The following is a 25,427-nucleotide window of genomic DNA, read 5'->3' on the forward strand; positions in this document are numbered from 1 at the left end:
TTTTGCGCCTATAGAATATTTAACTACAGGTAGAACCTCCCTTATCCGGAACCCTGGCCTGTTCTGGATAAGGCATTTTTCCGGACGAGGGATGGTCACGTTAAATTGGATGATACAGCTACTGAGCAAGGGGGTATCGGGCCGGGCTGGCTTGGGGTTGGGAGTGCGGCAGGGAGATCATGGGGGTGGGGTGAATCACGGTGTCAGGCCAGAGATTGTGGGAGTTGGCAGCGAGGAAGGACTTCAATTTGTTCATGTCGGAGTTCTGCGCATGCGCCACCCGGTGGCCAGGAATGGTTCCAGATAAGGGAGGTTCAACCTGTATTTCTTTTTCATAGAATCATAGAAATTCACAGCACGTTGGTAGGCCATTTCAGCCCGTCGTGTCCGCGCCAGCCGACCAAGAGCTATCCAGCCTAATCTGACTTTCCAGCTCTTGGTCGGTAGCCCTGCAGGTTACGGCACTTCAAGTGCACATCCAAGTATTTTTTAAATGTGGTGTGGGTTTCTGCCTCTACCACACTTTCAGGCAGTGAGTTCCAGACACCCACCACCCTCTGGGTGAAGAGATTTCCCCTCATAGCTCCTCTAAACCTCCCCCCAATTACTTTAAATCTATGCCCCCTGGTTGTTGTCCCCTCTGCCAAGCGAAACAGGTCCTTCCTATCCACTCTATCCAGGCCCCTCATAATTTTATACACCTCAATCAGGTCTCCCCTCAGCCTCCTCTGTTCCAAAGAAAACAGACCCAGCCTATCCAATCTTTCCTCATAGCCAAAATTCTCCAGTCCAGGCAACATTCTTGTAAATCTCCTCTGTACCCTCTCCAGTGCAATTACATCTTTCCTGTAATGTGACCAGAACTGCACGCTGTACTCCAGCTGCAGCCTAACCAGTGTTTTATACAGTTCAAGCATAACCTCCTTGCTCTTGTATTCCAAGCCTTGGCTAATAAAAGCAAGTATTCGTATGCCTTCTTAACCATCTTATCTACGTGGCCGCCTACCTTTAGGGATCTGTGGAAATGCACTCCAATGTCACTTTGTTCCTCTACACTTCTCAGTGTCCTACCATTTAATGTGCATTCCTTTGCCTTGTTAGCCCTCCCAAAATGGATTACCTCACTTCTGCAGATTGAATTCCATTTGCCACTGTTCTGCCCACCTCACCAGTTGATTGCTATCTTCCTGCAGTCTACAGTTTACTTCTTCATTATTAACCACACAGACAATCTTAGTATTATCTGCAAACTTCTTAATCATACCCCCCTACATTCAAGTCTAAATCATTGATATATACCACAAAAATCAAGGGACCTAATATTGAGCTCTGCTAAACTCCACTGGAAATATCCTTCCAGTCACAAAAGCACCCATCAATCATTACCCTTTGCTTCCTGCCTCTGAGCCAATTTTGGATCCAACTTGCCACTTTGCCCTGGATCCCACGGACTTTTACTTTCATGACCAGTCTGCCATGTGGGACCTTATCAAAAGCTTTGCTGAAATGCATATACACTACATCAAATGCACTGCCCTCATCGACCCTCCTTGTTACCTCCTCAAAAAATTCAATCCAGTTAGTCAGTCACGACCTTCCCTTAATAAATCCATGCTGACTGTCCTTGATTAATCCGTATCTTGCTAAATGAAGATTTATCCTGTCCCTCAGAATTTTTTCCAATAATTTTCCCATCACCGAGGTTAAGCTGACTGGGCCTGTATTTACTTGGTCTATCCCTTTCTCTCTTTCTAAACAAAGGTACAGCATTAGCAGTCCTCCAGTCCTCTGGTACCACACCTGTAGCCAGAGCAGATTGGAAAATGATGATCAGAGCCGCTGCTATTTCCTCTTTTGTTTCCCTTAACAGCGTGGGAAACATTTCATCCGGACCTGGGGATTTATCCAGTTTCAAAGCTGCTTAAGCCCCTTAATACTTCCTCTATCACTATGTTTATCTCATTTAATATTGCACACTCCCCCTTCCTCATTACAAAGTCTGCATCGCCCCTCTCTTTTGTGAAAACAGATACAAAGTATTCATTAAGAATCATACCCACGTCTTCTGCCTCCACACACAGATTTCCTTTATGGTCTCTAATAGGCCCCACTCTTTCTTTAGTTATCCTCTTGCTCATAATGTATTCATAAAACATCTTTGGGTTTTCCTTGATTTTACTTGCCAAAATGTTTTCATGCTCTTTCTTTGCTTTCCTAATTTCCTTTTTAATTGCAGCCCTGCACTTTCTATACTCCTCTAGAGTTTCTGCAGTCCTGAATTGTAGCTTCACCAGGTTGGCTTCACCATTTTTAGGTACACCTGGTGCTACTCATGGCATGCTCTTCTACACTCCTCATTGAACCAGGGTTGGTCCTCTGGTTTGAGGGTAATGGTAGAGTGAGGGATATGCCAGACCATGAGGTTACAGATTGTGGTGGAATATAATGCTGTTACTGATGGTCCACAGCACCTCGTGGATGGCCAGATTTTAGCTGTTAGATCTGTTCTGAATCTATCCCATTTAGCACGGTGGTGGTGCCACACAACACAATGGAGGGTGTCCTCAGTGTGAAGACAGGACTGCAGAAACTCTAGAGGAGTATAGAAAGTGCAGGACTTTGTCTCCACAAGGACTGTGCGGTGGTCACTGCTACAAATGCTGTTATGGACAGATGCATCTGCGACGATGTCAAGTAGGTTTTTCCCTCGTGCCGGTTCTCTCTCCATCTGCCTCAGGCGCAGTTTGACAGTGCTGTACTTCAGGACTCAGCCAGCTCAGTCAGTAATGGTGCTATCGAGCCACTCTTGGTGATGGACATTGAAGTCCCCCGTCCAGAGTACATTCTGTGCCCTTGCTCCCCTCCATCAGTGCCGTTCAACATGGAGGAGTACAGATTCAGCAGCTGAGGGAGGGCGGTAGAGGGTAATCAGCAGGAGGTTTCCTTGCCCATGCTTGACCTGAAGCCATGAGAATTCACGGGGACCGGAGTCAATGTCGAGGACTGCCTTCCGACTGTATAGCACTATGCCGCCACCCCTGGTGGGTCTGTCCTCCTGGTGGGACAGGACATACGCAGGGATGGTGATGAACGAGCCTGGGACATTGCTTGAAAAGTATGATTCTGTGAGGATGACTAGTCTGTGGGACAATGCTAGGCCATTTCAGAGGGCAGTTAAGAGCCAACCATATTGCTGTGGGGCTGGTGTCACATGCAGGCCAGGTAAGGACAGCATATTTCCTTCCCTAAAGAACATTAGTAAACTACACAATCCAGTAGTTTCATGGTCGCCATTAATGACAAGTGCTTTTTATTCTAGATTTATTTAATTCATTGAATCTAAATTCTGCCAATACCGCGGTTGGATTTAAATTACGTCTCCACATCAATTAGTGCAGACCTTTTGATTACTAGACCAGTAACATAACCACCATGCTACTGTTCCTACAAACAATCGCTACCCATCAACATCCGCACCTCACAATCATGGCTTCATTTCAGCCTCACAACTTTACCACTGCTGCAATACTCACACCCACATCTCGCACCTTGCACACACTGACAGCTATTCAACTATGGCAGACACATCACCCAAACACATTGCAGTACACTCGCTCACACACTTCTCTTTCTCTTGCAGGCTAAGCTGGCGCATAATCGGCAGGAGTAGCAGCAGACAGACGGGGGCCAGCCGGACATGCAGGACCAGCCAGCTGGAGGAGCAACAACTCCAGCTAATTGGAAGGCACGTGGTAGACGTGTTGCAACCGGCAAGGTTCAACTCCTTGGGGACAACAATGGTATGAACATTCCTAACCCTTCTTCTCACATTCCACTTACCCCTCAGTCCACAATCTTTTCTCACTTTCAAGCTACTCATGGTGTGTGCATGCATTTCTGACTTGCCATACCTCACCATAATCTGACTCTTGTCCCTTTCTGCTTTTAGATAATCAACAAGCACCCGAACAGTCTGTCCCCAATGTCATCGCAGAAAGTGAGGGGAGAGGAGTCACTACGTCACTGCATCTCTCACTTGCAGACACCAGCTCACAAACTGACACTACCCGAATGTAGAAGCAGGATCTGCAGAGGGTGAGGTACCGGGCATGAGTGAGCTGCAGCTAGGTGAGGGGGAAAGGGTAGCTGGAGGGCCAGCTCTCTGACGGGCGAGTTAGTGTCTGAGTTCTGCTGCTCAGGACTCAGATGAGGACCTCAATGGGTGATGGCATGCACACTGAATTAATAGGTGCAGTGGCAAGCCCGCCAGAGAGCATGTCGGCAATGTCAAGATGCGTGGAGGAGCCCGCCTCCAACAGTGCACGGGGCTTTGTGCAAAGTATGGAGTGCAGGATTTCCAGCCTGGAAATGATGATGCACACCCAAAGAGAACGCGGTGACCCAGACGTGATGGCGCACATGATGGGTGATGTCGCAGCTTCCATTGTAGCACAGGCGGAAACGACTCAACGTCTTCGTACTGCAGTGGAAGCTCAGCCTGCTCTCGAGCAGACTCAGCGTGATGCCACCCAAGCTTTGACTGCTGCTGTCGTGGCTGCGTTTAGCACAGTCAACTGGGGCTTTCAGGGTGTTGCAGCAGGCCTGCAATCTGTGCTCTAACAAATTGCTAGGAATGCTGAGACGCCGCCCCAGGGGAGTGGCAGTGGGTCAGCGGAACATTACCCTGCTGTCCTCTCTCAATGACAGCATTCCTGGTCCCACCTCTGCCACTCCGCCATTGTCCTTGCTGCTATCTGTCAGCCAGCCAGCCCAGACTGCTGCCGAGGTGGTGCAGTCTAGTCAGGCCTTTGAGATCCAGAGCTGCTCGACGTCATCCTGCAAGGTCATCTGAAGTCTCCCGCACAGACACTCAGCAGTCTGCCACCAGCCGTGCTGCAGCCACTGGGGGAACACTTCATAGGAGCACTAGATTAGGAAAAGCCACAAAAGACAGGCACTAGGGGATTGCACAGGGTGATTAGTTAATACTTTTCATGTAAATATGTGTGAATTGATGAGATAAATGTATTAATTTTGTTTGGAATCTTTTGTGGTGACTCTCCCAGGAGGTGGCACCACAATTCCTGATGGCAAGGGCTGCACCCTCATGATGCTCAAATTGTGAGGCAGCAGCAGATCTCCACTGCAAGACCTGAAAGCTTAGCCAAGTACTGGAGGGCTCCTCCCATGCGGTTAAGGTAGCGGAACCATTGCTTCAGTAGCCCGATGGTCTGCTCTATGATATTCCTGGTGAAAGCATGGCTCTCATTATATGAGTGCAGTGCACGAGTGTTGGGGTGGCGGAGGGGAGTCATGAGCCAGGTGGAGAGTGGATAGCCTGTGTCTCTGAGCAGCCAGCCGCGAGCTTGATGTGGTGGCTGGAAGAGAGCTGGTTCGCTGGTCTGGCGCAGGACAAAGGCATCGTGGCTGCTTCCAGGATAGTGGGCTTTGACCTGGAGGGTTGGCTGTGTGTGGTCGCACATCAACTGCACATTAAGTGAGTGGTAGCCTTTGCGATTAACGATCTCAGGATTGTTATGCAGTGCCCACAAAGCCACCTGGGTGCAGTTGATGGTGCCATGCACCATGGGGAAGCCCGCTATCCTGGCAAAGCCACATGCACACTCGTCTTGCTTCTCTCTGGCGATCAGGAACCCATTGTAGTTCCTTCTCCTAGTATAGAGAACCTCAGTGATGCCCCGGATGTAGCGATGGATGGCGAACTGAGATGTTAGATATGTCTCCTGCTGCATAGAATCATAGAAAATAGTTGCAGGAGTTGGCCATTCAGTCCTTTGCGCCTGCACCCCCATTCAATATGATCATGGCTGATCATGCAACTTTAGTACCCCATTCCTGCTTTCTCTCGATACCCCTTGATCCCTTTAGCCGTATGGGCCACTTGTAACTCCCTTTTGAATATATCTAACAAACTGGCCTCAACAATTTCTGTGGTAGAGAATGCCATAGGTTCACAATTCTCTGAGTGAAGAAGTTTCTCCTCATCTCGGTCCTAAATGGCTTACCCCTTATCCTTAGACTGTGACTCCTGGTTCTGGACTTCCCCAACATCGGGAACATTCTTCCTGCATCTAAACGGTCCAATCCCGTCAGAATTTTATATGTTTCTATGAGATCCCCTCTCTTCTAAATTCCAGTGAATATAAGCCTAGTCGATTCAGTCTTTCTTCATATGTCAGTCCTGCCATCCCAGGAATCAGTCTGGTAAACCTTCACTGCACTCCCTCAATAGCAAGAATGTCCTTCCTCAGATTAGAAGACCAAAACTGTACACAATATTCAAGGCGTGGCCTCACCAAGGCTCTGTACAACTGCAGTAAGACCTCCCTGCTCCTATACTCAAATCCTCTCACTATGAAGGCCAACATGCCATTTGCCTTCTTCACCGCCTGCTGTACCTGCATGACAACTTTCAATGACTGATATACCATGACACCCAGGTCCCGTTGCACCTCCCCTTTTCCTAATCTGTCACCATTCAGATAATATTCCGCCTACCTGTTTTTGCCACCAAAGTGGATAACCTCACATTTATCTAAATTACACTGCATCTGGCATGCATTTGCCCACTCACCTAACCTGTCCAAGTCACCCTGCAGCCTCTTAGCATCCTCCTCACAGCTCACACTGCCACCCAGCTTCGTGACATCTGCAAACTTGGAGATATTACATTCAATTCCTTCGTCTAAAATCATTCATGTATATTGTAAATAGCTGGGGTCCCAACACTGAACCTTGCGGAACCTCACCAGTCACTGCCTGCCATTCGGAAAAGGACCCGTTTATTCCTACTCTTTGCTTCCTATCTGCCAACCAGTTCTCTATCCACATCAATATATTATTCCCAATTCCACGTGCTTTAATTTTGCACACTTGTCAAAAGCCTTTTGAAAGTCTAAATACACCACATCCACTGGTTCTCCTTTGTCCACTCTACTAGTTACATCCTCAAAAAATTCTCGAAGATTTGTCAAGCATGATTTCCCTTTCATAAATCCATGCTGACTTGGATCAATCCTGTCACTGCTTTCCAAATGCGCTGCTATTACATCTTTAATAATTGCATTTTCCCCACTACCAATGTCGGGCTAACCGGTCTATAATTCCCTGTTTTTTCTCTCCCTCCTTTTTTTAAAATTGGGCTTACATTAGTGTCATTGCAGTCACTGGTTGGAGGAAGCAAGGAAGTATCCACTGTGTAAGTGGTGGTGGGTCTGTCAGCTTGCCTTCCTTGACCCAGAGCGGTTGTGAGTCGCTCCCACTCCCAATCCCTTGGATTTATTAATCAGGGTGTGATAGAGTGCAGCAGACAATCGTTTTGTACAAAGAAGGTATGGATTTTATTCAAGAAGAATGAATACACCTTTTATTAAACTTATCACTTTAAAGGAGAAAAAACATATCACTCTAATGGGGAATCCTTTACTAAAACACAAGAGAATACACAGCAGTACAATATCTCCCACCTCCCAATTCCCCTATCTAACTAAGTTAGGTTCTGGGGCTTCAGGGACTATGCTCACCAATCCTTCCTTGACAGTCGGCAATGGGTCGTGGTTTCGGGGTTCGTTGGATTTTGTTGATTCGGCTCGCCGTACCCCAAACGTAGGAGAGGACTTCTTGCTGCGTGTTCCTCAGTTGGGTAGGGCACGTATTCGGATCTATGGGGTAAGTACCCACTTTCTTCCTTAAGCAGTAGGTTTTAAAGTTCTTTTAGTTAATGTTTTACCCGAAAGTAGCTCAGGGACAGCTAGTAGAGTGGAAAAGCTTGTGAATCTTCGGGTTTTCGTCGAGTTGACTTCGGTTTTGAAATCGTTGGTCGCTGTGGCTCAATATTACCAATTTGGTTGCTGGTAATATCTGGTGGTTGTGTCGTGAGCCTCTTGCTGCCGTGGCGTGCTTGGTGTCCTGGTCATTTGCGATACTGTCTTGGTTGGTGTTCTGAAGAACCAGTTTAATGAAGCTGGTGTGTTGATCTTGAAGTCTGCCAGGTCTGAAGCATACGAAGCTGGTGGAGAAACAAAGTGCAGTCCTGACTGTAAAAACAGGCCTCAATTATACCCGTAGAGGCTTCCTTATCTGCGCGCCAAATCAACCTTGGTTCTTTGTTTAAATTTTGGTGGGCTCGTTGAGTTTTGGCGGGCTCGTTACTGGTAACTGGATTGAAAAATGTGTCAATTGCTAGAATTATCTGGGTTTCGAGTTGCAATTGCTAAAGTTAGTTTCTGGTGTCGAGTTGTCTGCCTGGCTCCCAGCTTTCTATGCAGGCGGGAAAGGTGATTAGCATTATGCATGTGTTGGAAGGGTTGTTGTGCTCGAGTTGAAACTTACTTCCTGGGATCGATTGTTGAAATGTAAATGTCTTCTAGGGGCAGGTTTCGAGGGTAAACAGTTCCCCAGACAATTTGATTCACTCAATATGTCCCCAGACAGCTTGATTAGCTCCAATATCCAAACTGGCCTTTTAGAAGTTGAACCCACCCCTTTTCTTGCAGCCTTTTTCTCACAGACCCAACATTCACCTTTAAAAATCCCAAACTTGGTTAACACTCGTAGATTTCTTCCATAAGCATTTTAGGACCCCAAACTTTCTGCTTAATAGTTCCAAATCGACTTTCCTTTTCAATGAGTCCAAACACGGGGGTTTCCACGAATTTTGGAATCTTGCAACTGGTGAAGAAATGGAGGCCATGGTGACCTTGACTGCCACTGGGAGCTATAGTCATCCTGGTCTGAGGCTGGAGGTCTGGTTTCAGGAGTTGGCAGAGTTCTGTGACCACCTCCTTGGTGAAGCAGAGCCTCCTAATACACTGCTCCTCACTTAATTGAAGGTAGGAGAAGTGCTGTCGGAAGTCCCCGGGTGGGTAAGGCCTCCTGTTGAGCCCTGATGGCCCTCCTCCTCCATTTGAACAGATGTTCCCATCTTTCTCGCTGTCTCAGCTCCTTCCACTGTAGATCCTGGAGGGCGAGGTCGACTGCCAGTAAAGCCCCCATGACTTTTAGAGTTCGAAAAATAATGAGGGAGTTTTGTATTTGCCAGAAGACTCCATGATACCAAATAACCTTGAAATCACTAAATAAAACTCTTGCAGTTGTAGGAAGTAGCACACAACCACTCAAACTGCAAGATGTGAGTGATTGGTGATGATCCCTTGCTGAAGCTCGCTTACTGCTGCTGCACGCCACCTCTACCTGTCGTTGCTTCCTCCAGCCGGTAACTGCAATGACGCACACTCACTGATGTCATGATCTTCTGTGAATGTGATGTCCCCAACAATCGAGTGTAGCGGCATCACTACCAACAACATGGAAATGGCGTGCACTGCTGGAACTGCTATGAGCTGGTGGTAGAGTGCCGACTGGCATTTTAACGCCATTTTGTGGTGCTAACATATGACGCTATACGCACGGGGCGAAATTGCCCCTTCCAGAAAAGTCTGGGAGGCGCTAATGGGGCGCAAACTCCTTTTCGCCCAGACTGGCGCCAGAAGCAACTCCACTGAAATTGTCACCATCGTTGTGGGGGCAATAATGAGTTTGCGCCACACCTTCCGATTAACGCCCAGAGTCAGGGCGCACACAGCGATGATGTAATCGGCATGCATGCCAACACAACACCTTATCGCCCCGCACCGACCCCTTTGCACCAAGTGGGGGAAATTGCCCCGTGGGACACGAGGCTGGTGTGGGACGATGTTCAGGACAGATTCGCGGGGTGCGAAGTTACCATACATGGGCCGCTGGGGTGCACCTTAAAGGGGGGGGGGCTTTTATGCCGCAGCCGCCGTGTTTTTATGTCGGCTGACTTTGTAGTTGGCCCAACAATGGCAACTGTTGGTTCAGCCGGGCCATCATTATGCAGTCCAGCACACCCTCTTGGGTGCCGGGTCGCTGGCCTGGCCAAAAAAGTCCCAAGTGGCCCAGTGGTGCCCACCAATGGGGCTGCAGAGTCTGCAGTGGTCTTCTCCTTCAAATGAAGGGGTGGGGCGTTGTGTGGTGCTACATGGAGCAGCTGCGTAGCGCTGACATCATCACCCGACGTGAGATGCGTGCCCCGATACCAGCCCAGAAATGACGCAGAGCACCTGAGACAGCACTCTGCGTCATTTCAGGTGCGCTGTGGCCCAATTCTGTGAGAGGAGCGGAACTTCCGACCCAGGCGCAAAAACCCACAGGTTCGGAGGTTACCGCCCACAACACTGGCGCAGGGCAATTTCAACCCCATAATCTTCTCACCCTTTCTAACTTAATATCTTGAAAACTTTGAACAAATCAGGAACTAATCAGGGGGCGGGCTACCTTAGATCTGGTCCTGTGTAATGTATCATGATTAATAAACAAACAATCTCCTCGTAAAGGATCCCCTTGGAATGAGTGATCATAGAATGATTGAATTTGAAATTCAGATGGAGGGTGAGAAAGTTGGATCTCAAACCAGCGTAGTCAGCTTAAAAAAAGACTACAAAGGTATGAGGACAGAGTTGGCTAAAGTGGACTAGGAAAATAGATTAAAAGTGTAGGACGGTTGATGAACAGTGGCATACATTTAAGGAGATATTTCACAACTCTCAAGAAAAATATATTCCAGTGAGGAGAAAAGGGTGTAAAAGAAAAGGGTGTAAAAGAAAAGAGAGCCATCCGTGGCTAACTAAAGAAATAAAGGATGGTATCCAATTAAAAATAAGGGCATACAAAGTGGACAAAACTAGCGGGAGGACAGAAGATTGGGAAGCTTTTAAAAATCAGCAAAGAATGATTAAAATATTGATTAAGAAAGGGAAGATAGACTATGAAAGTAAACTAGCACAAAATATAAAACACATAGCAAGAGTTTCTATAGGTATATAAAAAGGAAAAGAGTGACTAAAGTAAATGTTGGTCCCTTAGAGGACGAGACCAGGGAATTAGTAATGAGGAACATGGAGATGGCAGATACTCTGAACAAATATTTTGTATCAGTCTTTACGGTAGAAGACACAAACAATATCACAACAGTGGATAGTCAAGGGGCTATAGGGGGGGAGGAACTTAACACAATCACAATCACTAAGGAGGTGGTACTCAGTAAGATAATGGAATTAAAGGCAGATAAATCCCCTGGACCTGATGGCTTGCATCCTAGGGTCTTAAGAGAAGTAGCGGCAGGGATTGTGGATGCATTGGTTGTAATTTACCAAAATTCCCTGTATTCTGGGGAGGGCCCAGCAGATTGGAAAACTGCAAATGTAACGCCCCTATTTAAAAAAGGAGGCAAACAAAAAGCAGGAAACTATAGACCAGTTGGCATAACATCTGTGGTTGGGAAAATGTTGGAGTCTATTATTAAAGAAGCAGTAGCAGGACATTTGGAAAAGCATAATTCAGTCAGGCAGAGTCAGCATGATTTATGAAAGGGAAGTCATGTTTGACAAATTTGCTGGAATTCTTTGAGGATGTAATGAATAGGGTGGATAAAGGGGAACCAGTGGATGTGGTGTGTTTGGACTTCCAGAAGGCATCTGACAAGGTGCCACATAAAAGGTTACTGCACAAGATAAAAGTTCACGGGGTTGGGGGTAATATATTGGCAAGGATTGAGGATTGGCTAACTAACAGAAAACAGAGAGTCGGGATAAATGGTTAATTCTCGGGTTGGCAATCAGTAACTAGTGGGGTGCTGCAGGGATCAGTGCTGGGACCCCAACTATTTACAATCTATATTAATGACTTGGAAGAAGGGACCGAGTATAACACAGCCAAGTTTGTTGATGATACAAAGATGGGAGGAAAAGCAATGTGTGGGGAGGACACAAAAAATCTGCAAAAGGACATAGACAGGCTAAGTGAGTGGGCAAAAATTTGGCAGATGGAGTATAATGTTGGAAAGTGTGAGGTTATGCACTTTGGCAGAAAAAAAATCAAAGAGCAAGTTATTATTTAAATGGAGAAAAATTGCAAAGTGCTGCAGTACAGCGGGACCTGGGGGTACTTGTGCATGAAAACACAAAAGGTTAGTATTCAGAAGAATGAAAGGTGATCTTGTCAAAACGTATAAGATTATGAGGGGGCTCGACAAGGTGGATGCAGAGAGGATGTTTCCACTGATAGGGGAGACTAGAACTAGGGGGCATAATCTTAGAATAAGGGGCCGCCCAGTTAAAACTGAAATGAGGAGGAATTTCTTCTCATAGGGTTGTAAATCTGTGGAATTCGCTGCCTCAGAGAGATGTGGAAGCTGGGTCATTGAATAAATTTTAGACAGAGGTAGACAGTTTCTTAACCGATAAGGGAATAAGGGGTTATGGGGAGCAGGCAGGGAAGTGGACCCGAGTCCATGATCGGATCAGCCACGATCGTATTAAATGACGGAGCAGGCTCGAGGGGCCGTATGGCCTACTCCTGCTCCTATTTCTTATGTTGAATGTTCCCTTAATCTTCTAATTCTAGGGAATACAACCCTAGTTTATATAATCTCGCCTCATAGTGTAATCCTTGGAGTTTAGGGGCTAAAAATGCATTACCTCTCCTGTTAGCGCCCAGGTGGAGCGCTAATGGCTTATCGGGTAGGCGCAGCAATTTTAGCGCGCCCGTGAAATTCAGTATGGTTTTTGCAGCGGCGCTAGCACTAGGTTCCTGAGGGAAATAAGGGTGGAGACAGAACAGGTGGACATGACATCAGATGATATTAGAAATGAGATAACTGCATTTAAAATAAAGAGAGATATATTAAATAAACTAATCAAACTCAAAGAAGATAAATGCCCCAGTCCAGACAGATTATATCCCACACATTTTAAAATAATCTCGGAAACAGATAGCAGAGGCATTACTATACATATTTAATAATTCGTTCGAAAAAGGTGTAATGCCGGAGGACTAGCGGATAGCTAATATAATATCTGTATTTAAGAAGAGAGTTAGAACATGTCCAGGGCACTATAGACCTCTCAGCTTAACATGGATGGTAGGAAAAATGATGGAATCCCTACTAAAGGAGAAAAAAGAATATCTAGAAACCAAAAATATAATAATGAATAGTCAGCATGGATTTCAAAAGGGAAAGTCTTTCTTGACCCACCTCATTGAATTTTTTGAAGAGGTAACAAGGGTAATGCAGTAGATGTAATTTATCCAGATTTTCAATAGACCTTTGATAAGGTATCACATAATAGACTCATGAATAAGGTCAGAGATTGCAATGTCAGGGGACATGTAGCAGAATGGATAACTGGCTTCAAGACAGAAAGCAGAGAGTCGGGATAAAGGGTAGCTATTCAGAGTGGCTGAAGGTGGGTAGTGGTGTTCCACAAGGATCAGTGTTGGGAGCACTGTTTTTCACATTTTATATTAAGGCTGATGGGTGACCTAATCGATGTTTTTAAAACTATGAAAGGTTATGGTAAGAATAGACACAAGAGGGAGATTTTCTACATGTGGGGAAGAGCAAAACTAGAGGCCATCAATATAAGATAGTCCCCAAGAAATCCAATGGGGAATTCAGAATAAATTTCTTTACCCAGAGAGTGGTGAGAATGTGGAACTCACTCTCACAGGAAGGGGTTGAGGCGAATAGCAAAAATTCATTTAAGGGAAGGCTAGACAAACATCTGAGGGAAAAGCAGCTATCCTTTCTGATACATGTCTCCTGACATTGCAATCTCTGACTTTATTCATTAGTCTATTAAGTGCAAAATCTCTGTCTATCAAAACCTCTCCCTTTGATCCCCTTTCCTCTCCTACCTTCGATCCCCTCTTCTCCCCCTTTGAGCCCCTCCTCGCCCCCCTTTCATTCCTCTCCTCTTTGATTCCCCTCCTCTCCCCATTTGATCCCCTCCTCTCCCCCACTTGATCCCCTCCTCTCCCCCATTTTGATCCCCTCCTCTCCCCCACTTTGATCCCCTCCTCTCCCGCCCATTCGATCCCCTACTCTCCCGCCCCTTTGATCCCCTCCTCTCCCGCCCCTTTGATCCTCTCTTCTCCTGCCCCTTTGATCCCCTCCTCTCCCACCCCTTTGATCCCCTCTTCTCCCCCACTTTGATTCCCTCTCCTCTCCCCGACTTTGATCCCCTCCTCTCCCCCTTTAACTTTATCAATTGCTGATTTTCTGATTTTAACTTAATTCATAATTATTCCATAGATTATTTAATTGTATTTAAATATAATTAATCTTGATTATACTGATTCTGCTATTGTAGAATCCTTATTGTAGTACTTACCATGTAAATTCAATTTATTTACTTTTCGTTTTTCGCTTGTACCTATTTGCGTGTGCATTTTGTCTGCCGCTGCAAACCTGAGCCATTGACTTTTTACACTTCATTCTCCCGCTTTTTCTCTCTTTCCCTCCCTGCTCAGTGTCTAATGTCGATATGCCACCTTTCATCTCTCCTCTCTTGTACACTCTATCCCCCAAAATCCCTACGCTAACACCCTCTTTCTGTTTTTCTCTTCTCACTCACTGGTTTCTTCCTCCCTAAGTTTTTCTTCCACTTTTTCCCTCTTGCACTTTCTAGTTCTCTCCCAATTGCTTTGCCTCAGTTTCTCACGCTCACTCTTCCTCAAATTTCATCCACTCTTCCATCCCCCTGCCTCATCTACCCTCTTCCCCGTCCTACACCCCCACTTCCCCCCCCTCCTACACACCCCTTCCCCGCACCTCCTCCTACACACCCCTTCCCCCCCATCTACACTCCCCTCCCCCCCTACACTCCCCTTCCCCCCTCCACTCCCCTTCCCCCTTCCTACACGCCCCTTCCCCCTCCTCCACACGCCCCTTCCCCCCCCACACTCCCCTTCCTCCCCCCACCCCCTCCTACACTCACCTTCCCCCCCCCCCCCCCGCCCCCCACAGTCCCCTTCCCCCCTCCCTCTCCTTCACTCCCCTTCCCTGCACCCTCTCCAACACTCCCCTTCCCCGTCCTACATTCCCCTTCACCGGGCCCCCTCCTACTTCCTGTCTCCCCAGCCCTCCTACCTCCCTTCCCCACGCCACCTCCTATGCCTCCTCCCACCCTCTCCTACCCCCCCCCTACCACTTTTACCATGCCCCCTCCCACACCCCCTCCCTGCGCTTCCTTATCCCTGCTCCCTTATACACCCTAATACCTCTTCCTCCTCCCACCCCTGCCCCCACTCCCTCTTCCCTCACCCCTTCTACCTCTGCCCCCCACCGCCCATCCCTTCCCCACCCACTCCTACCTCCCCTTTCCCTCCTACCCTCTCCTCTCCCTTCACCCCACCCCCTCGCCCGCTCCTATCCTTCCCCCGCTCCCTCTTACTCCATCCCCCACCTCCTACTCCATTCACCTGCACACTCCTACCCCTCCCGACTACCTCATCCCCCGAGCCCCCCTACTCCTCACCACACCCCCAACCCTTCCCCCGCTCCCTTACCGTCCCCCCACTCTCCTTTCTCCCCCACCCTCCTCCTACCCCCAACCCCTCCTACCCACCACTCCTAGCCCAATGCCCCTTCCTACCCCTTTACCGCCTCCACTTCCTCCTAACCTCCCTCCCTCTTTTACCCCTTACCCCACCCCCCCCCCCCCCGCCGCCTCCTACGCCTTCCCCTACTACCCCCGCCCACCCACTCCGACAGGCTCGCCCCCTACTATCATCTCCCGGCCATCTTAACCCCCCCCACCCCCCGCCTACACCTTCTACTTGCCCCCTCCCCCCTGCTACCACCCCTCCAGCAAGAATGGCAGCAAGAGCGTGGAGAATGATCAGTGTGAAGGTAGGTGAGAGCAAGGAGGGCCAGAGTCTGGGCCTGGGATTGTGCCTAGTATCGGAGCCTCTGGGGGTGGGGGGGGGTGGTGTTTCTAGCTCCCATGGGTCTCTAGGAGGTGTCCCGGAGGGGCTTTTGTGTGTGTGGGGGGGGGGGGCTCCCCTTTGCCCCACTGTCACTCCTACCACCCTGCCCCATCTTTACCCCACCACCTCATTCTCCTCCTCCCACCTTCGTCCACCCCCTGCAGCCCCTTCCCCACTCCCTCCCTCCTTTTCCTTTCTCCCCATGTGTTTATCTAGTTTCCATTAAATGCATCTCTGTTATTCACCTCAACCCCTCCCTGTGGCAGCGAGTGCCACATTCCCACCACTCTCTGGATGAAGAGGCTTTTTCTGAATTCCCTATTGATTTTATTGGTGACAATCTTATATTTATATTTCACTATATGTGGCCAGTGAGGTAGAGGATATAATATAAGCTCTGGGGATTCGCTAAACCTCTCCGCCTCTCATTCCTCTTTGACAACACTTGTAAAAACCTACCTCTTTGACCATGTTTTTGGTCACCTGCAATGAGATAGCCAAGACAGTCTTGAGATCGGAATTGGGATAATAGGCCAGCATGATAAACAAGTTTGCATCTGATGTTTTGTAGGAACTCTCTCATTTTTGGGGATCTTGTTCACAAGAACACTTGTCATGCCACCATAATGAATCAGCAACGACTGTGCGTGAGTAGTGGCCTGTAAAGATCTTGAGCTTTCCTTAACAATCTGCAGCACCAAAGTGAAAAGAAGATCAAGAATTAGTTAAAAGAAGGACGTGGCATTATAGCACATTTCATGACCTCAGGACGTGCCAAAGCGCCTTACAGCCAATGAAGTACTTTTTGAAGTGCAGTCTCTGTTATAATGTAGGAAACACAGCAGCCAATTTGCACACAGCAAGATCCCACAAATAGCAATATGATAGCCAGAGAACCTGTTTCAGTAATATTGATTGAGTGATAATATTGCCAGGACACCGAGGAGAACTTTCCTGCTCTTCTTCGAATAGTGCCACGGGATCTTTTGAGGACACATGCTCATTGAATGTCTTTTCTGAAAGGCGGCACCTCTGACAGTGCAGCACTGAAGTGCTAAGTCCTGGAGCGGGGGCTGGAGTCAACTTTTTGACTCAGAGTCAAGAGTGCTGCCTGTAAGAATACTAATGTGTTTTTACATTGCTTTTGTTTTTAATAGAGACTATTATATGGAAAGAATTTGTTTAAATCATGTCCTTGAAAAAGCCGGATTTTCCCTGTCATATTCGCAAAGCTCGTCTCAAAACTGCTGCTAAAGTTTGAAACACAGGCTTCTCTCACAGCAGGGAGTTCCATGCGTGCATACATCAGAGGATTGGTTACATCAGAGAATGTTTTGGGGATGGGGGGCGGTGGTGAATGAATAAGTAATACTCTGGTGTGAAGAAGGGTATGAATGAGGTCTCATCTCTGTTTGGGAAACTACTTGAAACAAAGGGGAAGATGTAAAACATGAGAGAAGGGTTGCATTCAGCAGGAAGAGAACCATGAACCAAATGAGTACAAGTCAGCACTTAGAAAATAAGGAAAGAAATCTGCATTGGAAACGTTGGGAGGCTTGGAGAAGCCACCTTCACGATTTCTGATTAAATCTACGCACATTAAGTTTTGGATACAGGGCTACATGTTCTAATGTGTGCTATTTTGTATGGTTGGTTAGGATACTTTAGATTAATGTTTAGTCAGCAATAAACATACTTGTCAAACATACTACTATCTCTATTGTACAAATCTGTTAAAAGGGTAAGGAAGGAATTATCCAAACCTGGCTATTGAGCCAAGGCTAGCAAAGCTTTTCTTTTGAAGTCTGTAGATGTTATGAGGAAGGGGAGACTGAGGGAGATAAGGAGTTCCACAGTTCTGAGGTTGGGAAAGAATGAGTTCAAGTAAGAGGCAGTGCAAGAGCCCTAATTTCAACAAAATACAGTTGTAAGGAAAATAATTTATGGGACATTTGGAACTTAGTAAGTACCTGAGAGGAACACAAGAGGAGAAATGGCCTGAGTAGTATCAGTAAAATACAGACAATCAAAGCTTTGAGGGAGACAGATGAGAGAATCATCACGTTTCACATGAGCTTTTTCCTGTATCCTGTCCAATTCTTGCTAGAAAAGGCTCCTCCATTTCCCAAAGCAATATTCCCATCTTGCCTGATTTAAAGAAAGACTTGTTGAGGTTTCAAAACATGTTTGGTAAGAATCTGAAACATGGCCTATATTCCCTGGAGTTTAGAAGAATGTGAGGTGATCTTATGAAACATAAGATTCTGAGGGGGATTGACTGGGTAGATGCAGGGAGGATGTTTCCCCCCCGGGCTGGGGAGTCTAGAACCAGGGGTCACAGTCTCAGGATAAGGGGTCGGCCATTGAGGACTGAGATGAGGAGGAATTTCTTCACTCAGAGGGTGGTGAATCTTTGGAATTCTCTACCCCAGAGGGCTGTGGAGGCTCAGTCGTTGAGTATATTCAAGACAGAGATCGATAGATTTTTGGATACTAAGGGAAGCAAGGGATATGGGGAAAGTGCAGGTAAGTGGAGTTGAGGTAGAAGATCAGCCATGACATTGAATGGCGGACCAGGCTCGAGGTGCCATATGGTCTACTACTGCTCCTATTTCTTATGTTTGGGAAGTCCCTGCAGCCATGGGAAAACACGGGAATTCCATTTGGGATCTGAGGAAGTGGGATGTTTTAAGAGCATCAGCTGATAACGAAGGACCAAAAGTGGAGCTGTTGGATTGGACTTGTGGAAGACACATGAAGAAAGTGTGCTGTCCAAGAATTGAAAGCAGCCCAGTTTTCACTGCCCCAAAGGGACAAGCCGAAGTTGAGGAAATCTGAATTCACCCCATGGCATTGAGATCAATGAAGGTAGGTGATATTCACCAGTGGAAAAATAGATTATGACTGGAGAAGAGACTGAGACTGTGTGCAAATTGGTTGCCACATTTCATACATTACGTCAGTAATTACATTTCTGAAGTATTTTGTTGGTGTAAAGTGCTTTGGGACGTCCTGAGTTCACGAAAAGCACTATAAAAACAGAAGTTTGTTCCTTCTTTCTGTCCACTGGGCACAGGGCTCCATTTCCCCCATTGCTAGACTGAAAATGGTAAAGTAGACTGGGTAATCTATTCCTATCATTTCCACGCCCTTTTGAATATGGTTGCATATGGATCAGTTGGTAGAACTCTACCCTGAGTCAGGGATCCTGGAAGTGGTAGGGGAGAGCTGAGGAACCAGCTCCACATTAATTTCCCACCTCTGCCCACTGGGCACCAAACTCCAGTGGAATATCCCAGCCTTTCGGAGAGATGGGGGGGAGGAATTTGTTGCAAAAGAGAATTTTAAACAGATTATCATCATCGTGGGCATTCCCTCTGAATCGAGGAAGACTTGCTTCCACTCCTGAAGTGAGTTTTTTGGTGGCTGAACAGTCCAATACGAGAGCCACAGACTTTGTCACAGGTGGGACAGATAGTCGTTGAGGGAAGGGGTGGGTGGGACAGTCCAATACGCTCTTTCTGCTGCCTGCGCTGGTTTTCTGCATGCTCTCGAAGTTGAGACTCGAGGTGCTCAGCGCCCTCCCATCACTTAGGGTGGTCTTTGCCCAGGGACTCCCAGGCGTCAGTGGGGATGTCGCACTTTATTAGGGAGGCTTGCACAGAAACAGTCCATTCGACTCAACCAATCCATGCCAGTGTTTATGCTCCACTCGAGCCTCCTTTCTCATCTACCTATCAGCATAACCCTCTATTCTCTTCTCCACTATTCTCTGTCTCCTATCATGTAGCCAATAATGTCTGTCCCACCTGTAACAGGGTCTGTGGCTCTCGTATCGGACTGTTCAGCTATCAAAGAACTCACTTTGGGAGTGGAAGCAAGTCTTCTTCGATTCCGAGGGACTGCCTATGATGATGACTATGAGGAGCCAATTATGTACCCAAGTTACCACCGTTCCTTTAATACCATGTGCTTCTAATTTCTGAATAAGTCTGTTATGAGGTACTTTATCAAATGCCTTTTGAAAGCCCATATATACATATACTGTTCCACCTTCATCAACTCTGTTTCTTCAAAGAACTCAGGTTAGTCAGACATGATTTGCCTTTAACAAATCTATTAACCCATGCTTCTTCAAGTGAGAATTAATCTTCTCCTTGACAGTAGCCTCTAGTAGTTTCCCCACCACGGACATTAGACTGGCCTGTAGTTATCAGGTTTATCCCTCTCCCCTTTTTTTGAACAGGGGTGTTCAACAGTTGCAATCCTCCAGCCCTCTGGCACTACTCCAATATCCAAGGAAGATTGAAAGATTGTGGTCAGAGCTTCTGCGATCCCCACCCTAGCTTCCCTCAGCAACCTAGGGTGTATCCCATGTGGACCGGGTGACTTGTCATCTCTCCCCTGGTTCTTTTGCCAATGATCTTAACTCGGTTTCCTCTGGTTACCAACCCTGCTACCAGTGTATACAGTTCCTCCTTATTTACTCTATCACGGACCACAATCTTTCAAATCTTCCTGGGACGATTTTACAGCTAATGAAGTATTTTGATGTACGGTCACAGTTGTAAAATAGGAAACATGGCAGCCAGTTTGTGCACAAGCTGCCACAAACCGCAATGAGATAAATCTGTTTTCAGTGTTCATTGAGGGATAAATATTGGCCCAGGATACCAGGGAGAACTCTCCTGCTCTTCTTCGAAATAGTGCAGTGGAATCTTTTACATCCACCTGAGGGCACACGTCTCCTCCGACAGTGCAGTGCTCCCTCCGTACTGCACAGGGACTGTCGGCCTTGAATATGTGCGCTACTTATCACACTGGAAATATACAGAGAGAGAAGTACAAGAGGAAAAATAAGCCAGGGCAACAAAAATATTACTTTCAATTCATTGCAGAACATTGTGGAAATCCTCAGTTTCACCCGACACTTTGTAGACGAACAGAACACATGGAATCCCGGGATTTCCTCCACATCTAGGAATGCCCATTTGTTTCACAATGTCTTCATGTACTTCTCTTTGCCCGGAACATTCCAAGGGTATTAAACAGATCTTGTGTTGAATCATTCATCATTACACACAAGGGGCATTTTAGTCAGTAGCAGCAATATGTTTCTTGGAAACTCAGAGATAAGGGTCAATTAAATTTGCAGCAATAGGAGCGTAATTTAGTATCTTGTACTGACCAACCCGCGCCCCAACCAGTCCTCCCCCGCTTCCTTCTCCTTCTTCCTCCTTTCCCCTCCCTCCATCTTTCCTATTCCCCTCCCCTCCCCCTTTATTTCTTCCCCCTCTTACACTTCCCTCTTTCCCCCCTTCCCTATTCCCCTCCTTTACACCCTCTTTCCCTCTTACCGCCCTCTCCCTTCCCTATTTCCCTCCTTTCCGCCCTCTTTCCCTCTCCCCTCCCTTCCCTCTTTCCCCTCCCGCTGGCTGTTCCTGCTCCTTTGTGACGCGGCTCCAGGATGCGAGCAGCCGCTTTATCCAGTTCAAAATCCTGATCCCGGTCAGGATGAGGATCCATGTCCTGTTTCGAATCCTAACTTGACGGATAGTGGACAAAACTCACCTCTGCCAGTTTCCCCACATTGCCCCAAGCGACAGGTTTGCTGCACTGAACCCGGAAGCCCATCGACCCTCCCTTCGCTCTCCCTCTCCAGCACCAATAGTCTCATTCCACTCGCTGCCAGGCCCTGATTGGCTCCTGTCACTGTCAATCATATCACGATGGGCGGGATCTCACTTCCTCTTGAAGAATGGGGACTGCTGTAATTAAATCAGTGCACATTAATGAGCAGGATAACATGTGCCGGGTTGCGGGGAAAGGGCAGAGAGTGGGACTGCTCGCATCGCTCTATCACGGAGCCGGCACAGTCACGACGGGACGAATGGCCTCCTTCTGTGCTGTATCACTCTGCGATTTGTTGTAGATGTTGATTGAGGGATAAATATTGACCCAGGACATAAGAATTAGGAGTAGGCATTTTGGTCCTTCGAGCCTGTTCCGCCATTCAATAAAATCATGGCTGATCTGATCTTGGGCCCAGCTCCACTTCCCCGCCCGCTCCCCTTAACCCTTCACTCCCTTATCGCTCAAAAATCTGTTGATCTCCACCTTAAATATATTCACTGACCCAGCCTCCACAGCTCTCTGGGGCAGAGAATTCCACAGATTTACAACCCTCTGAGAGAAGAAATTCTCCTCAATCGCTGGGGAGAACTCCCCTGCTCTTATTCAAGATAGTAGCCGTGGGATCTTTTACATCCACCTGCGAGGGCAGACAGGGCCTCGGTTTAACGTCTGATCCAAAAGGCAACATCTCCGACAGTGCGGCGCTCCCTCAGTACTGCCCCACAGACAGTGCGGCGCTCCCTCAGTACTGCCCCTCCCACAGCGCAGTATGGCGCTCCCTCAGTACTGCCCCACAGACAGTGCGGCATCCCTCAGTACTGCCCCTCCGACAGTGCGGCGCTCCCTCAGTACTGCCCCACAGACAGTGCGGCATCCCTCAGTACTGCCCCACAGACAGTGCGGCGCTCCCTCAGTACTGCCCCACAGACAGTGCGGCATCCCTCAGTACTGCCCCACAGACAGTGCGGCACTCCCTCAGTACTGCCCCTCCGACAGTGCGGCATCCCTCAGTACTGCCCCACAGACAGTGCGGCGCTCCCTCAGTACTGCCCCTCCCACAGCGCAGTATGGCGCTCCCTCAGTACTGCCCCTCCGACAGTGCGGTGCTCCCTCAGTACTCACCGTGTACGACCCACCCGAGGCCTTCAGGAGACTCCTTCCCGCCAAAAGCAACGGCTATTATTGGCTGCATTTCTCCAGCCCTGCCTTAACTCTGACGTCATCGCCCCAACAACACGCTTCCTATTGGCCGGCTGTGACGCCAATCACTGCAGCCCTGCCTTCGTCCCGCGAGGTGTCACGTGCGCCGGATGACCGTTATGCTAATGAGGACCTCGCGTGCTGAGCCGTTGGCGGGGGGGCGGCGGGGTCGTCATCAGCACCACGCTGATTGACATCGGCCACAACCAATAGAAACGAAGAGGCCGGACAATGACGCTGGGCGGGAGGCCGCACTTGCGGCCAATGGGGAGCGGCGGGCGCTGAGGGTGGGCGGGGCGGAGACGAAGAGAGAAAAGAGGGAGGGAATGAAGGGTGGAAGTGGCCGGAGACCGCCCGGTGAATGGGCTGGGTTACACTCGGGCCTTTGGGGCTCTATTCCCCCACGCCATTTACACACAGCCCCATTGCTGTGGCGGGGACTCGGGAAACAGCACAGCTCAGGAATGTAAAGCAGCAGCAAGAGCCTGTGGTGACCGTGTCAAACACTCCAGATATCATCAGTCCTGGCCCCAATCTCGGCAGGTATTGCATCTCCACCCAAGGCAGCTCCTGCTGCAAAGTGACCAATTATATCACATCAATCCCATTCCTTTCATCAAAAACATCGAGCAACTTTCTAATCTGCCGCAGTTGAAGGAAGTCAGGTTTTCATCATCAATAATGGGAGAAAAGGCAGGAAATCGCAACAGGTGAAGCAGCGTTCTGTGGAGAGAAACAAAGTTAACGTTTCGGGTCTGACCCTTCATCAGAACTGGAAAAGTTCGCGATGTAACCGATTCTTAAGGAAGTGCAGAGGCGGGGAGGAAAGACCAAAGGGGCAGGTCTGTGATAGGGTGCAAGGCAGGAGAGATTAAATGACAAAAGGGATAATAATAATAACCTTCATTTATATAGATCCTTTAATGTACTTACATAGAAACATAGAAAATAGGTGCAGGAGTAGGCCATTCGGCCCTCCTAGCCTGCACCGCCATTCAATGAGTTCATGGCTGAACATTCAACTTCAGTACCCCATTCCTGCTTTCTCGCCATACCCCTTGATCCCCCGAGTAGTAAGGACCTCATCTAACTCCTTTTTGAATATATTTAGTGAATTGGCCTCAACAACTTTCTGTGGTAGAGAATTCCACAGGTTCACCACTCTCTGGGTGAAGAAGTTCCAACGCATCTCGGTCCTAAATGGCTTATCCCTTATCCTTAGACTGTGACCTCTGGTTCTGGACTTCCCCAACATTGGGAACATTCTTCCTGCATCTAACCTGTTTAACCCCGTCAGAATTTTAAATGTTTCTATGAGGTCCCCTCTCATTCTTCTGAACTCCAGTGAATACAAGCCCAGTTGATCCAGTCTTTCTTGATAGGTCAGTCCCGCCATCCCGGGAATCAGTCTGGTGAACCTTCGCTGCACTCCCTCAATAGCAAGAATGTCCTTAGGTTAGGAGACCAAAACTACACAATACTCCAGGTGTGGCCTCAACAATGCCCTGTACAACTGTAGCAACACCTCCCTGCCCCTGTACTCAAATCCCCTTGCTATGAAGGCCAACATGCCATTTGCTTTCTTAACCGCCTGCTGCACCTGAATGCCAACCTTCAATGACTGATGTACCATGACACCCAGGTCTCTTTGCACCTCCCCTTTTCCTAATCTGTCACCATTCAGATAATAGTCTGTCTCTCTGTTTTTACCACCAAAGTGGATAACCTCACATTTATCCACATTATACTTCATCTGCCATGCATTTGCCCACTCACCTAACCTATCCAAGTCGCTCTGCAGCCTCACAGCATCCTCCTCGCAGCTCACACTGCCACCCAACTTAGTGTCATCCGCAAATTTGGAGATACTACATTTAATCCCCTCATCTAAATCATTAATGTACAGTGTAAACAGCTGGGGCCCCAGCACAGAACCTTGCGGTACCCCACTAGTCACTGCCTGCCATTCTGAAAAGTACCCATTTACTCATACTCTTTGCTTTCTGTCTGACAACCAGTTCTCAATCCATGTCAGTACACTACCCCCAATCCCATGTGCTCTAACTTTGCACATCAATCTCTTGTGTGGGACCTTGTCGAACGCCTTCTGAAAGTCCAAATATACCACATCAACTGGTTCTCCCTTATCCACTCTACTAAAACATCCCAAGGCGCTTCAGAGCAGTGTTACAGACCATCAGATAAATTTGACACCGAGCTACAGGAGAAATTAGGCCAGGTGACCAAAAACTTGTTTAAAGAGGTCTTAAAGGAGGAAGGAGAGGCTTACGGAGGGAGTTCCAGAGCTTAGGGCCAGGCAGCTGAAGGCACGGCCACTGATCGTGGAGCGATTATAATCAGGGATGGTCAAGAGGCCAGAATTTGAGGAGCGCAGAGATCTTGGGGGTGGGAGGCGAGGAGGTGGTTGTGGAGCTGGAGGAGATTACAGAGATAGGGAGGGGTGAGGGCCATGGAGGGATTTGTAAACAAGGATGAGAATTTTGAAATTGAGGTGTTTAACTGGGAGCCAATGTAGGTCAGACAGCACAGGGGTGATGGGTGATTTGACTTGGTGCAAGTTAGTACATGGGCTGCTGAGTTTTGGGTGACTTCAAGTTTACATAGTGTAGAATGTGGAAGGCTGGCCAGGAGTAGTCAAGTCTAGAGGTAACAAAGGCAGGAATGAGGGTATCTGCAGCCGAAGAGCTGAGGCAGGGGCGGAGCCGGTCAATGTTACAGAGATGGAAAAAGGCGGTTTTAGATACAGCGCGGATATGTGG

At 47.9% G+C, this 25,427-nt stretch overlaps 1 protein-coding gene across 5 annotated transcripts in view; it reads left to right on the forward strand.

The window, feature by feature from the left end:
- The window catches only part of LOC139251723 (uncharacterized), a 128,983-nt gene that overhangs the window by 63,548 nt on the left and 40,008 nt on the right, over window positions 1–25,427 (forward strand). Inside the window, exon 6 of one of the 5 annotated variants that reach the window (XR_011591406.1) lies at window positions 18,443–18,681. The exons of 2 other annotated variants lie outside the window; for them this stretch is intronic. The gene's annotated coding sequence lies outside the window, so the exon portion shown is untranslated. Of the gene's footprint in view, window positions 1–16,384; window positions 16,948–16,970; window positions 17,504–18,442; window positions 18,682–25,427 lie in introns of those variants that run through there. 2 more of the 5 variants (XR_011591410.1, XR_011591409.1) reach the window with 2 other exon arrangements.

The sequence above is a fragment of the Pristiophorus japonicus genome, unplaced genomic scaffold, assembly GCF_044704955.1.
Source record: "Pristiophorus japonicus isolate sPriJap1 unplaced genomic scaffold, sPriJap1.hap1 HAP1_SCAFFOLD_433, whole genome shotgun sequence".
Classification (NCBI taxonomy): domain Eukaryota; kingdom Metazoa; phylum Chordata; class Chondrichthyes; family Pristiophoridae; genus Pristiophorus; species Pristiophorus japonicus.